Source organism: Podarcis erhardii, assembly GCF_964252035.2.
Source record: "Podarcis erhardii genome assembly, chromosome: 2".
Classification (NCBI taxonomy): domain Eukaryota; kingdom Metazoa; phylum Chordata; class Lepidosauria; order Squamata; family Lacertidae; genus Podarcis; species Podarcis erhardii.
The window spans coordinates 50,741,025-50,754,521 of NC_138498.1; the positions used below are offsets into that span (position 1 = coordinate 50,741,025).

Consider the following 13,497-nt stretch of genomic DNA (forward strand, 5'->3'; position numbering starts at 1 on the left):
CTACTTTAGGCATTGCTGCTAAAAAAAATCCCCGAAGCTCTGTTCTGGTAGAGTTTCCCACAGAATATATTCCTTTCTACCAGCCTCCTGATGGCAATATTCATTTGGAAGGGCAGCCTCCTTGATCCAGTGTTACCCAAAACTAGAGAGAACAACTTCCAAGCATCACTTCTGTGTGCCTTCCATTTATGTCAGCATAGCTTGCTATTATGAATGGGGATAGGTAAGTATTCTGATTCAGTTTGCATTTATAACCTACCTAATCTGCCCCTTCCAAAACAATACATGAACTGAAACAAAGCCCATGCTTTGAAAGTTGCACTTCTCCAAATTTTGCATTGCCAATTATGAGCCAAAAGGCCTTGGGGGTACTATCTGCAATATGGGAATAGTGTCCTAATTGAGAGTATTTTGGACTGTCTTTCTTGCATCCAAGAGTAAATCTAATCAGTACATAGACAGGTGGAAACTACATTTGCATTAGCCACTAGTCATAGCAGTAAGATAAAATATACTGGGGATAGAACTAAATAGTTAGCTATACAAAATACATTCCGGAGATTTACATCAATACAAATGACAAAACTTATACATGATCAGTACATAATTGCTCAGCTGATTCTTTACCAGTACACCCATAAAGAAAATTCTCGACACATCATATGAATTTTAAAAAAATTCATTAATGGCTGGAGCAACATTCCCTGAATGCCAGCCAAAAGCAGACCCAACCCCTTCCTCCAGATATGGGCAGGAAAGAGTGAATGAATCACCACCTATGGTAGAAAAGGCATTTCAGAAACAAAAGAGGGAGAAATTGCTCAGCCACAGTACACGTTCCACATTTTTCACCAGCGCCATAGCTTCAGTCCCCTTTTCTCGTCCTCTGCCAACGCCACTGGAATTGTTGCGCTCTCAGGTATGTGGTTTGTGGGGCAGTTGTGGGTACCTGGGAGCTAGGAGATTAAAGCTGAAGCTTTCCTTCTTACGTATCCACAGTTAAATCTATATTTTAAGCGGCAGTGTCAATTATAAGTTGTGACGAGTCCTCTGTTGCAAGGGATCTTTAAAGTAAGTGCATTTTGCGTATGAGAGGAGGGCCAATGTTAATCTTGTGGACTTGGTTCAGGTTCTTTCTAAAGACTGAAGAAACGGTTTTTCACTGGTTTTTCAGGAGTCCTATTCTCATGTGGCATGCTTGCTCCAGCGGTGTTCTCCATTGGCAGATATAATTTTGTTTGTGGCTCAACAAAGGTATTAAAGGAAGGAAGGCTTCTACTCCTTCTACTTAATTCATTAGATTAAGACCTTGATTTAAATGCCACCTGAAGCTCCAACTCAAAAACAGATCAAAAGCTTTACACATACGATGAGCTGTGGAAAATCCAAGTGTTTTCCTTCCTGCACCAATAAAAAATGCTAACACACACACACACACACCCTCTCGCCAACAGCTGCTGTGCTACTGCATGAAAGCAATCAAGCAGCTAGAATGAGGATCACCAGGGGCAGGGGCACTATGAGCAAGGGTTTTGTGGTCCACCAAGTTTAAATCATCCTCCCAGATAAGGGCTGGGAGACAAATGACAATAAACAGTGTTTCACAACTCCAGCCAGGAGGGGAAAGAAAAATGGTGCTGCAGAGCATGCCAAAAGGAAGTAGTCCAAACTTGCTTCCTTTGACTCTGCTCTACAAAGCCATCCCACAATGATGGAAAATGCTTTCTGAAGTTTGACTCTGCACAGAACAGCTGGCTTCCAGAATTGCTACACAGAAGTACTTTAAAGAGGCCAGAGTTGGGAGAACGGTGGGAGGAAAAGATGAATAAAAGCTACTGAACTTCAGCATTCCTTGTTTTCCCATTGTCATCTCTGGGTTTACCAAAGTAACTTGCTTTTTCCATTAAGCCTTCTGTGCCTACAATAATGGATAGCAGAAGTCTCGCTCTGCCAAATAACTCCAGGTGCCTGCCCCTCCTCCCCACAACTATGGGTGAACTAATCTGTCAACTTCAGTTTTCCCCACTTTCTCATTTTTCCAGTCTTAAGTTCATTTCACTGTTGGATCAATCCATCAACCTCTGATGGGTGATTTAGAAGGATTGGTTCCGGCATCACTTTCGCTTCATGTGTGTGCTAGTATCCGTACTCAGCAGAGTTACATCTCAACGCAGCTCCTTCCTTGGGGTTGAGGTACACACAGTAGGAATAAACACTCATGGACACCATAAAGATTCAGTCAAGTGTAGAGGCTTACTTGACAGGCATAGAAGCATGTTGGTAGCAGGTTTCCGGCTGACGTCATGATTTATGGTGGTTGAGCTCTACTGCCCTCCGGGGCAGTAGAGTTATTCAGGCAGGGGAAAACCAAGATTTATTAGGTAAATTTCCTGGCAATACTCCTCAGTGGGTTTAGGGGAGTTCACTGCATCCTGCGGTGTCGCTTAAGCCCAACTTGAAAGGCAGAATGGGTGCAGAAAATGTGTCCCTGCCACGGACAAACCTCTGTCTCTGGCATGATTTGTGGTCGGTTCCTCACTCATTCAGAATATTGGCATTAATTATGAGGTGCTCCTGAAACAGCGCATGATAACGGGGTGCAATCAATCAGCTGCCGAAAGGACTGGATTTGGTCTTTGAAAGTATTTGAATGATTTTTAAGAAGCTTGAAACCCCTTACAACAGCCAGGAAGGGGGAGGACAAGACACTGTCTGCTTATGGTTTCCAAATGGTCTTTCTCTTTCTTGGACCCCCCCCCCCCGGCAAAATGAATGAGTCATGTGTAGTTGTAGCTATGTTATTCTGTTTGGCACTGAGGAAAAGAGAGGGGGAGGCATTTGATTTATCCTCAATAAAGGATTTAACAATATTTTATTATGTCCTCCCCCTTTGACCGAAAGAGCTTGCATTTATGAAAAGGCTTTGTTTTTTGTAACTGAGTACTGAGGAAGAACCCCAGAGATTGGACATCTTGTCTGGAGTTTTTTATAGCTACAGCCACAAGTTGGTGAACAGCAGAAGGAATGATCTCAAAGCAATGGAATGTGACTTTGCAAACACTGAAGAGAATCGAACAAAGGAGGAGGCAATTAACTCCCTCAACAAACTAGGTTTGAGTACATTAATGAAGGACTACACACATGAAATGGATTTTTTTTTTCAATTATGTAAAGCAGCAGAGGTGCTGTTGTAAGGAAATTGTAAAGGTTAGTTGTGACAATGGACTAACATCAAGAGAAGGATGAAGAGGAGATTAAATAAGAATGAAGTGGCTACATCAGGAAGTAATGGACATATGTTAGCAACAGGAGCAGGAAATTTGATTTTGAAAAAAGAAATGGTATTAAATTTAAATAATTTGGACTGATTTGTAATAATTTGGAAAAACAATTGTGTGTGTGTGTGTGTGTGTGTGTGTGTAGAGAAGAAGCCTATTGATAACAAATATATACAGACATTCACCATTGCCGTGGACAAGGCATGCTTAGAGTCCAACAAGAGTCCAAGATACAGATAGGTAGCCGTGTTGGTCTGCCATAGTCAAAACAAAACAAATTCCTTCCAGTAGCACCTTAAAGACCAACTAAGTCAGTTCTTGGTATGAGCTTTCGTGTGCATGCACACTTCTTCAGATACACTGAAACAGAAGTTTCCAGACCCTTCTATATAGTGAGAAGGTGGGGAGGGGTATTACTCAGAAGGGTGGTGGGAATGGGTGATTGGCAGATAGCTGTGATGAGCCTGTTGACGACTCTTAACGACTGCAATAGGTCTTACAGGAAAAAGCAAGGGGTGAAAAGGTGAAAAATGGCTTTGTCATGTATAATGAGATAAGAATCCAAGGTCTTTGTTCAGACCAGGTTTCTCCATGGTTTTAAGTTTGGTGATAAGTTGTAATTCAGCAGCTTCTCTTTCCAGTCTATTTCTGAAATTCCTTTGTAGTAAAACAGCTACTTTGAGATCTTGTATAGAATGTCCTGGGAGATTGAAGTGTTCTCCTACTGGTTTCTCTGTCTTGTGATTCCTGATGTCCGATTTATGTCCGTTTATTCTTTGGCGTAAGGTCTGGCCTGTTTGTCCAATATAGAGAGCTGAAGGACACTGTTGGCATTTTATGGCATACACAATGTTAGACGATGAGCAATTAAATAGTCCCGAGATGGTATGTGTGATGTTGTTGGGGCCAGTAATGGTGTTGTCCGGGTGTATGTGGCAGCAAAGTTGAGTCCAAGAGTCCAAGACTCACTCTCTGCTTCTCTCACCTCAAGACAAAAGCAAGAGACTCACAACAAGTTACACAGAACCATTGTTATCGCCACTTCCTGTCATGTCCAAAGAACAGTTCCCACAGAAAACGTCCTTGCATAGACAAAACAATCTCAGCCTTCTGCTGCTTCTTGAAACTTCTTCTCTGTTTCTGGAACAAATGATTCTCTCTCACACAAGAGAGAATATCCAACATTCACCTCATTTCTACTTCAGTTTGCAAACTTTTTTTAAAAAACTCACATTTTGAAGTGTGTAACCATTTTTGCCACCAATGTTCCCCAATACGATGCAATTCTGTACACAGACCTGGAAGGGGCCAAACTAAATGTGAAACTTTTGTTTAATTACCTAATATGCCCAGGGGGCTGCTCTGAAAAAAACAGGAAAGTTGTCTGGGCAGGAGGGATGTTTAAGTACATCCACCATCAGGGGCTGGCTATATTTAGCACTTGCCCCAGCAAGGGGGGGCACTTCCATCCCCTGGAGGCTCCTGATCCCATCTAAGCAAGTGAGCAGCGACAGGGCTAAGAGGGAAGGAGCAGAAACCTCTGTTCACCTTGCCCTCTTCCTTTGGGTAGACTGGGATCAAAGCAGAGGTTGTTCTAAGCTTCCTCCTCCCAAGCTCCTGGATGTACCTTTGTCATTAGAGGCCTAAGCGACCTCTGTTGCTAGGAGTGTCTTTTGCCAGTTTCTTTTGCTATGCCAGCTACTGCAATAACTGAGTCAGGGTAACCTGGTTACAGTAGTCTATGCATTGGTATCCGCAATGTTGTTTTACCTGCAATGTGGGTCTGCCCTTGCAGCTGGCCCAGAAGCTCCAACTGGTGCAGAGTACAGCAGCTAGACAGCTGGTGAGGGCAGAGTGCCAACAGCATGCAACACCTCTGCTAAAATATATGCACTGGCTACCCATATGCTACTAGACCAAATTCAGGGTTCTGCTGTTGAGTCCTTATAGCCCAGCTCAATCTCTGAGATCATGTAGAGGAGTGCTGTTAGTTGTCCCCCATGTCAACCAGAAGTTAGGCACTTGGTGTCATTGGTCTCATGCTGTGGAACACTCTTCCACCAGAGTCAGAAGGTACCCTCACATTTTTTTTTCTTACACTAGCCTTAAGAAGTATTCTTTTCTCACTGTTCAAGCCTTGATTTATTGGTAGGTACTTTGTAGCAAGGAGAGGAGGTTTTATAACCACAGTAGGGTTCTCTCAACCCCAATTCCCGCATCAAGCTGTTAGAGCCAGAGCAAGCAACTTCTACAGGATTTATAGAGGTAGTAAGTCACAACTCCAATTCCTTCAACTTCCTTTAGTCCTCCCTGAGCACTACTTGTGTCTGTTCTGGGAAAGTGAGTGTCCTGCATGCAGCAGCAACCCCAAGAGAAGGGGAAGAGGACTAAGTAATGACTGGAGCTGCACCAGTTATGACCACAATAATGCCTCATCCGTAGGTAGGTTTCAGGGTGTCCCCTCAGCTCTGTGCCCAGTGTGGAGAACCTGCCAGCACCATGCATAAATCCATCATTGCCATACTGGAATCGAGAGCTGTCTATAGAAAACAATGGAGAAATATGGGACTTCAGCATAGCTGTGCCCTCCCCCAAACAAATGGTAGTAGAGAAGCCAAGTGTTTGCCTTTGGAGTTCAATGGGAAGTTGGGAATTCAGTCACCAGACACTGACCTCATCCTCATTCTCCTATCTCATGCAAATACACAGTTTCCTTGTTCGGACTTGGACCTGTACTCCACACATCTGAATATTAGATGTTGCAGAACAGCTTGAATCAGTTCCTGCGTGTCCTCATTGGCTGCGTGTCGTCATTGACCTAATTTTGTCATTGAGAGTCATCTTCTTGTTCCTACCTCCTTATTTTTCAACACCCCTACCACCTCCCTGATACTGTCTAGGCATGCACATAAGTGCTGGGTTGGAAGACGATGGTGGTTTCTACTTGCTATGTTGCACTAGAAGGAAGTTTATCTAAGGGAAGGTTCATGATGTGTACCTATGCACATCTTATCATCATCACATTTCTGTACTATATACCATGCAGAAACAAAAATAAAATCCAAAACTATCACCTTGGTTATGGAGGTGGGGGAATACAACACCAGATCACTCTGTATCAGTCATTGTTGCCTGCTATCAGTGCAGTTTTGCCATATGAAGATGTTACACTTTTTACATTTTCAAAATAATGATTGCGCACAAATCACTTACTGGTTCAGAGTTTTGTTTCTGCTGTTAATAGTGCTCTCAGCCGCTATACAGTCTTAAAAGAAATGGGGAACACTGCACATATTGTTTTTGATATATTTCAAGGCATTACCATGCAGAGAGTAAAGAGTGTACCAAACAAAGTGTGCTCCTATTGCATTTTGAACTTTCCAGTAAATTATAGTTCAAAGCAAATGACATGTTTTCAGTTCATCACTGGGTGCTAGGAAACTTGAAGTCTTCCTGCTAAAGGAATAGAATTGCTGCACAAGGAAGGTAGTTGTGCTGCTGCTGTCTCATCCTTGTTTTTATTTTTTAAAAAGGCTAACCCACAAACCAGAAGTAGGCAGTCATTCTAAAGTCCAGGTAAAGCTCAGAAACTTGTCATTGCATAGATCTGACCAGGGACTTCTTTTTATGCTTTGCCTTTGTTGTTGTTGTTGTTTAGTTGTTTAGTCATGTCCAACTCTTTGTGACCCCATGGACCAGAGCATGCCAGGCACCCCTGTCCTCCACCACCTCCCGCAGTTTGGTCAAGCTCATGCTGGTAGCCTCAAAAACACTGTCCAACCACCTCATCCTTTGTTGTCCCCTTCTCCTTGTGCCCTCAATCTTTCCCAACATCAGGGTCTTTTCCAGGGAGTCTTCTCTTCTCATAAGGTGGCCAAAGTATTGGAACCACAGCTTCACGATGTGTCCTTCCAGTGTGCACTCAGGGCTGATTTCCTGATGGATAGGTTTGATCTTCTTGCAGTCCATGGGACTCTCAAGAGTCTTCTCCAGCACCATAATTCAAAAGCATCAATTCTTTGGCAATCAGCCTTCTTTATGGTCCAGCTCTCACTTCCATACATCACTACAGGTTACATACGCTTCAGGTTACAGACTCCACTAACCCAGAAATAGTGCTTCAGGTTAAGAACTTTGCTTCAGGTTGAGAACAGAAATTGTGCTCCGGCGGCGCAGCAGCAGCAGGAGGCTCCATTAGCTAAAGTGGTGCTTCAGGTTAAGTACAGTTTCAGGTTAAGTACGGACCTCCGGAACGAATTAAGTACTTAACCCGAGGTACCACTGTATTTGGAGGGGGCTCTCAGACTTGCTCCTTGGATCCATGCACATCTTGACCTCATTAGGTAAGGTTAGGTAAGGTCATGGGGAACTGGACAATGTTTGACAAGAGTTGTCTCCCTTAGCTCACTGCATCACAACCTGCTTGCAGAAGGTCTCAGGTTCAAATGCTGGCACCTCCTCTGAAATAATGGAAGACTACTGCCCGGAAGCTGTACGCCGGCTCCCTCGGCCAATAAAGCAAGATGAGTGCCGCAACCCCAGAGTCGGCCACTACTGGACCTAATGGTCAGGGGTCCCTTTACCTTTACTTTACTGCCACTCTGAGTGAACAAAACTAGTCCAGATTTTATTTGGTGCTGCATTCCTAGCCCACCTTTCCTCCAAGGAGCTCAAAGTGATTTACATGGTTCTCCTCCTCCCCACTGTATCTTCACAACATTCTGGTGAAGGAGGATTAGGCTGAAAGACAATGACTCACCCAAGTTTTTCCACTGAGTGGGGCTTTGAACCCAGGTCTCCCATGTCCTAGTTCAAGACCCTAACCACTACACCAATGGTATAACTGAATATAATACAGCCATTTATTTATTTTTCTTTCTAAAATGGCTATCCCAACCTTTATTGGCAAGCAATCCATGGGCAGGTCAACCTTAAGATCAGTATGACAATATACAATTCACTTCATCTGTCCCTTCCCAAGACAAGCAAGGTAGCCTCAGATACTACATATTTCATCCTCTATCCCCAAAGGCCTGGAAGGTGAAGGTTTTCAGCTGTGCCAGAAATGAGTCAATATTAGTGCTTGCCTCTTGCCAAGAGAAAGCATTTTCTATAGCTGGGTGCCACATCTATTCATGTAAAACACAAACACACACCCCAGACAAGTACTGCTGGCTGGTGATGGAATTGATCCAGGCTTAGGGGTTTAACTTTCCTTTAAAGAGGTTGCATTTCCCACAAAAGTGCAGGCTCACAGTTTTGGACTACTTCTGGAGGCTCAGGTCACAGAGGTGGTCAAGAGTACCCTTTATCAGTTTAGGTGGTTAACCACTTGTATCCTTTTTTAAAATTATTATTTTTTACAAGAGCTGATCTGACCACTGTCATCTATGCTTTTAGAACATCCAGGTTAGATTGCTGTATGGGGCTTCTTTAAGAAGTATTCAGGAGCTTCAGACTGTACAAAACGCCATGTTGAGAGCTTTAAGTAGAACTGCAGGGAACATATAGCACCTGTATTTTGCAAATTTCACCTTCCAGTTTGCTTGACCTAACTGACCAGGGACCACGACGCTATCTGAAGGAATGCCTCCTATTTTTTTATTTTTATTTTTTTAGCTCAAAGGAGAAATTGGGGATAGGTGGTTTCATAAACTTGCTAACCTTTTTCACATCTTTCACTTCCCCATCCTCTTCATTTACCTGACACAGGAGAGATTACACTCCCTACTGCTGCTAGGTACATTTTTCTTTCACCCACAAGATGCCAGAGTGATGACAGGAAGTATTGCCGTCACTCTGATTTAGCTTAATGATTGACACCACAAAGCCAATTAAATTTGAAGAAAGGAATAAGAAATACTTCCTGCCTCCATGCCGGTATCTTGCACTTAAAGAAAAGGAAAATAATTGCCCCAGGAATATCGCCACCACTGATGAGCTTCAGTCCACCACATTCATTTCACATCCTGCGAAGAATGTCATCAGGTTTTAGAGGGACATTTCTGCACAACCATATATATTGTGAATTCGGAACAGTGGATTAAATTTCCCTGAAATAAAAGTGCTTCCTTGCAGGAAGACAACTGACTCCAATCCAATCAAACAAATGAGTAATTATTGTAATGGGTCATGTGAGAAAGCCTTGGGCCCTCTTCTCTCTGCGTGACATAATAGATTTATATGGAGAATGTGATTTCACTTATTGCAATATGCGGGATGTTGTAATGAACCAATGGGGAGTTTTCTTGGCCAACCCCAAGTTATGTGTTCAAAGGTTTCCACTTTCCTGCCACAGGAAATGGAAACTGTCATCTCCACTGCAGGAACATTTTTGCACTACTGGAAGTACATGCAATCTCCTTGAATGATGTTTAATTCCATTGATCTTTATTAAACTTCCTTCAATGACACGCCTTTTTGCTTATGGTGTGTTGACAACAATGCCCAGGTCTGTCTAAGCCCATTTTATGTAATAGAATAGATTAGGAATAGATATTTTTTCTCACATTCTAGATATAGAAAAGAGGGGAAGGATTCACTTCAATCTCCCAGTGAGAAGCCCTGGTATATTTGCGAATGTGCAAGATAGAACTAGAATAAAACCTACAGAGGGCAGCTTTGAGACATTATTGGTGGGGAGCAAGAGGAAAATCTGGATTCTACCCTCAACAAATATAATTCCTTCTTTTCAGGAGGACGTGTGATCTGAGTTGCTAGAACAAAGGCCCATCTAGGGGCAAGAAACTAAATCTGAAATCTTATGCCTACATACCCAAGTATAAGCCTCGCTGAGCTTAGTGGGACTTACTTCTGAGTAGACATGTACAGGATTGCATTATAAAGCTACTACAGGGGGAATGGGGAACCTGTGGTCCTCCAGATGTTGCTCCATCATTCCTGGCCTCTGACCATGCTGTCTGGGGCTAATGCGAGTTGGAGTTCAATAACATCTAGAGAGCTACAAAGGCTCTTCATTCCTTGTTAGAGACATCTGAATCCCATAGCTAAGTCAGAAGCTCAACTGAAATGAGCTCAGCTAAGAACCAATATATTTATTTACATGTTTGCACTTGAGGAGCCCTTATGGCTATTTACAGATTCATTTAACCTAAAACATCACTTAATAAAATAAAGCCACAGGCAACAGCACAGCTAAGGTAGAACAGTAAAACACAGTATTGCTAAAAAAAAAAAAAATCAAACATCAAACCCAGTAAAACAGAAGCAAAAGAGTAGGATGTGCCATTAAAAAGTGCAAGTGAACAGGGCAGGATTGAGTTGACAAAAGTGGCACCAAGTGAACATTTCTGAGGTCAAAACTCTACTACTGCAGACAATCCAGATGTGCCTTCAGCTGCTCCACTACCTGTATGTTCAATTATTTTATTTTATTTTATTTATTAAATTTGTATTTTTTTTTATAAATTTTTTATTGAAATTTCCACAAATTTTTATCACAACAAACAAGACATTAACAAACAAAACATAACAATAAAAACATACAACACACATAATTTCAACTCTTAATTTCTTATAACTTACTTTCCCGACTTCCTCATACCTCCCCTTTCTGTATTTTCATGTCTAATTAATTTGTCAACAAATCCTTCCCTTACTTTCAACTTAATTTTAGTAACACTCATTTTCTTTTAACTTAACCATTACCGCTATTAACCCCTAATTTTCTCATCCAGCGTCAATCTAACATTCATTAATTTTTGAATATTTATTTAGATAGTCCTTAAATTTTTTCCAATCCTCTTCCGCCGTTTCTCTTCCCTGGTCTCAGATTCTGCTCGTCATCTCTGCCAAACCCATATAGTCCATCACCTTCATCTGCCATTCTTCCACAGTGGGTAGGTCTTGTGTCTTCCAGTACTTTGCGATGAGTATTCTTGCTGCTGTTGTAGCATGCATAAAAAATGTTCTATCCTTCTTTAACACCAATTGGCCGATTATGCCCAGAAGAAAGGCCTCTGGTTTCTTAGGGAAAGTGTACTTAAGTACCTTTTTCAGTTCATTATAGATCATTTCCCAGAAAGCCTTAATCCTTGGGCACGTCCACCAAAGGTGAAAGAATGTTCCTTCAGTTTCTTTACATTTCCAACATTTATTGTCAGCTATTTATTAAATTTGTATACCACCCTTCATCCAAGGAGCTCAGGGTGATTCTCAGAATAAAAATTCAAAATAAAAACACAAAATACATATTAAAAACAAGAGCAAAAACGAACCAATAATCCCCCCATAACACATTTAAAAGGCTATTAGATTATAATCAGCCACAGTTGAAGAGGAACATTTTTGCCTGGTGGCTAAAAGTGTATAATAATGGCACCAGCATTTCACAAATGGGAAACTCACTCAGAAAAGGCCTGTTCTCACGTTGCCACCCTCCAGACCTCTTGTGGACCATCTGTAGGTTTCACGCACAAGCAGAGCATCCAAATGTGGCTACTGCTTCAGAGAATTATGTTATGAATTATGTTACAGCAGACAGAGATGAAGCAGTGCGACTACCACTGCTGGAAGGCACGCACAACCTGAGCTTAGCCAAGAGGGTCTATTATTTGCAAGCAAGGGTGACTGCACTTCATAGGAGCAGCTGTAATCAGTTCCAAAAAACCAATCCGGACTGAGTTCAGCACACACCTACCAGCCAGCATCAAGATCCATTTCACACAGTCCTTTGACAAAGCTGGCAAAAATCAGCCCCTGCATGTTGACAAGGGTTCAAAAGATTGACCTTTAGCCTTTTGATGAAATGACTTACTTTGCCTGCTGCTATACACAGATCTCATTCTGACCAAAGCACAGGCCTGCCCTACCTCGGTTAGCAGTGGCAGCCCCCCAGATATTGCTCAAGAGCCCCCCACCATTGCCCTCTGTTAGAGGGCAGAGGGGTATTATCAATCAATTAATTAATCATTCACTCACATTTTACGTACTTCTCAAGGCAATTTACAAACATACCATGAAACAGTTTTAAAAACACTACATGTTAGATTGAGCTTGAAGTAAGATTCAACTGCTAGTCCAGTAAGCTTTACTACACAGAATGTGAAGAGGCCCCATCTTGTCCTTTACCTCAGTAAGATGTCATGAGCAGCCCTGCCTCTAGGAACACTAGGGAGGAGAGGAGAGAAAATATCATTGTCTGTCTGTTTAGACCATACGTGCTTATTCCTTGGCAGGACCTGCATCCCTAGTTATCATGAGGTACTAAAAGCTAACTACAGTAAATGTTTCCAAAATATTCTGAGGTTTTTTATTTATTTTGAACCTGCCATGTCTGTCAGCTCCTCACTCCATGTTTCTGGAATCTCTTGGTACCCCTTTCTCCCTATGCCAAAAATGGTACCCTAAACTGCTGGTGATAACAATCAAATCTCTCTTACCTGTTGTAACCTTGTCACCGCAGGCCAATTCTTTCAAGCTTCCTCTGAAGCGTAAAATTCCAGCTCAGCCACACCTCTGCTGTATTTTTGCATGCAGTGGCGTTCTTTGAGGTATGAAGAAACTAGCAACTGATAGGAAGGACTCATCTGTAAAATGGGCCTCACCACTGCCAGCATGGCACCCCTATTTTTAAACATTTTCAGGGATGATATTTAGGATGACTGATAATGTATTAGATTTAACTGCCCAGCTGGAAGCAACATGCCTTCTTCACATTCAGAGTTCTTCCAGTCCTTACTGCACCACCACATATTGTCAGGAACAAAGCTGGATCCTACACTCTTCAGGAATGAGTCCCATAACCGATTATGAATGTGGTGGAGACAGGCCAGAGGTCAAATTCCCTAAACCTAGCCAGTCCAAATTGTCTATTCAGGGGCATAAAGTTCAGTGAAGCAGTCCCAAGGAAACAAGCAGGAGAAGATGTGAATTAGGTGCAGTAGCAGCCTAGCATTAACCTTGTGTGGGACTGCGAAGAGGCCTCAAGCCACATAGAGTGCAGCTGTTCTGGTTGCCATGCCAACCCTCCTAGCACAGGTGTAGTGAGGCAAGCCAGTGAGCAAGCCTTACCTCACAGTTTTCTACTGACAAAAGTTGCACAGTCTTGGAAGAAGCCACCCTATGCTATGTTTAGAAAAAGGGCTGTGCCTTGAAATAGACATAATGTTTCTCTTGTATCTGCAAGTCTTAACACCACTTTAGATAATAGTATGTGTTAGATCAACACATACAGGCTGCTCTTTAACCATATTTGAAT

General features: G+C 42.3%; 1 protein-coding gene across 1 annotated transcript in view; it reads left to right on the forward strand.

The window, feature by feature from the left end:
• The first annotated feature begins 12,412 nt into the window (after window positions 1-12,412).
• The window catches only part of LOC309336429 (interleukin-12 subunit beta-like), a 29,894-nt gene continuing 28,809 nt past the window's right edge, over window positions 12,413-13,497 (forward strand). Inside the window, exon 1 of the mRNA XM_081852158.1 lies at window positions 12,413-12,500. The gene's annotated coding sequence lies outside the window, so the exon portion shown is untranslated. The remainder of the gene's footprint in view (window positions 12,501-13,497) is intronic.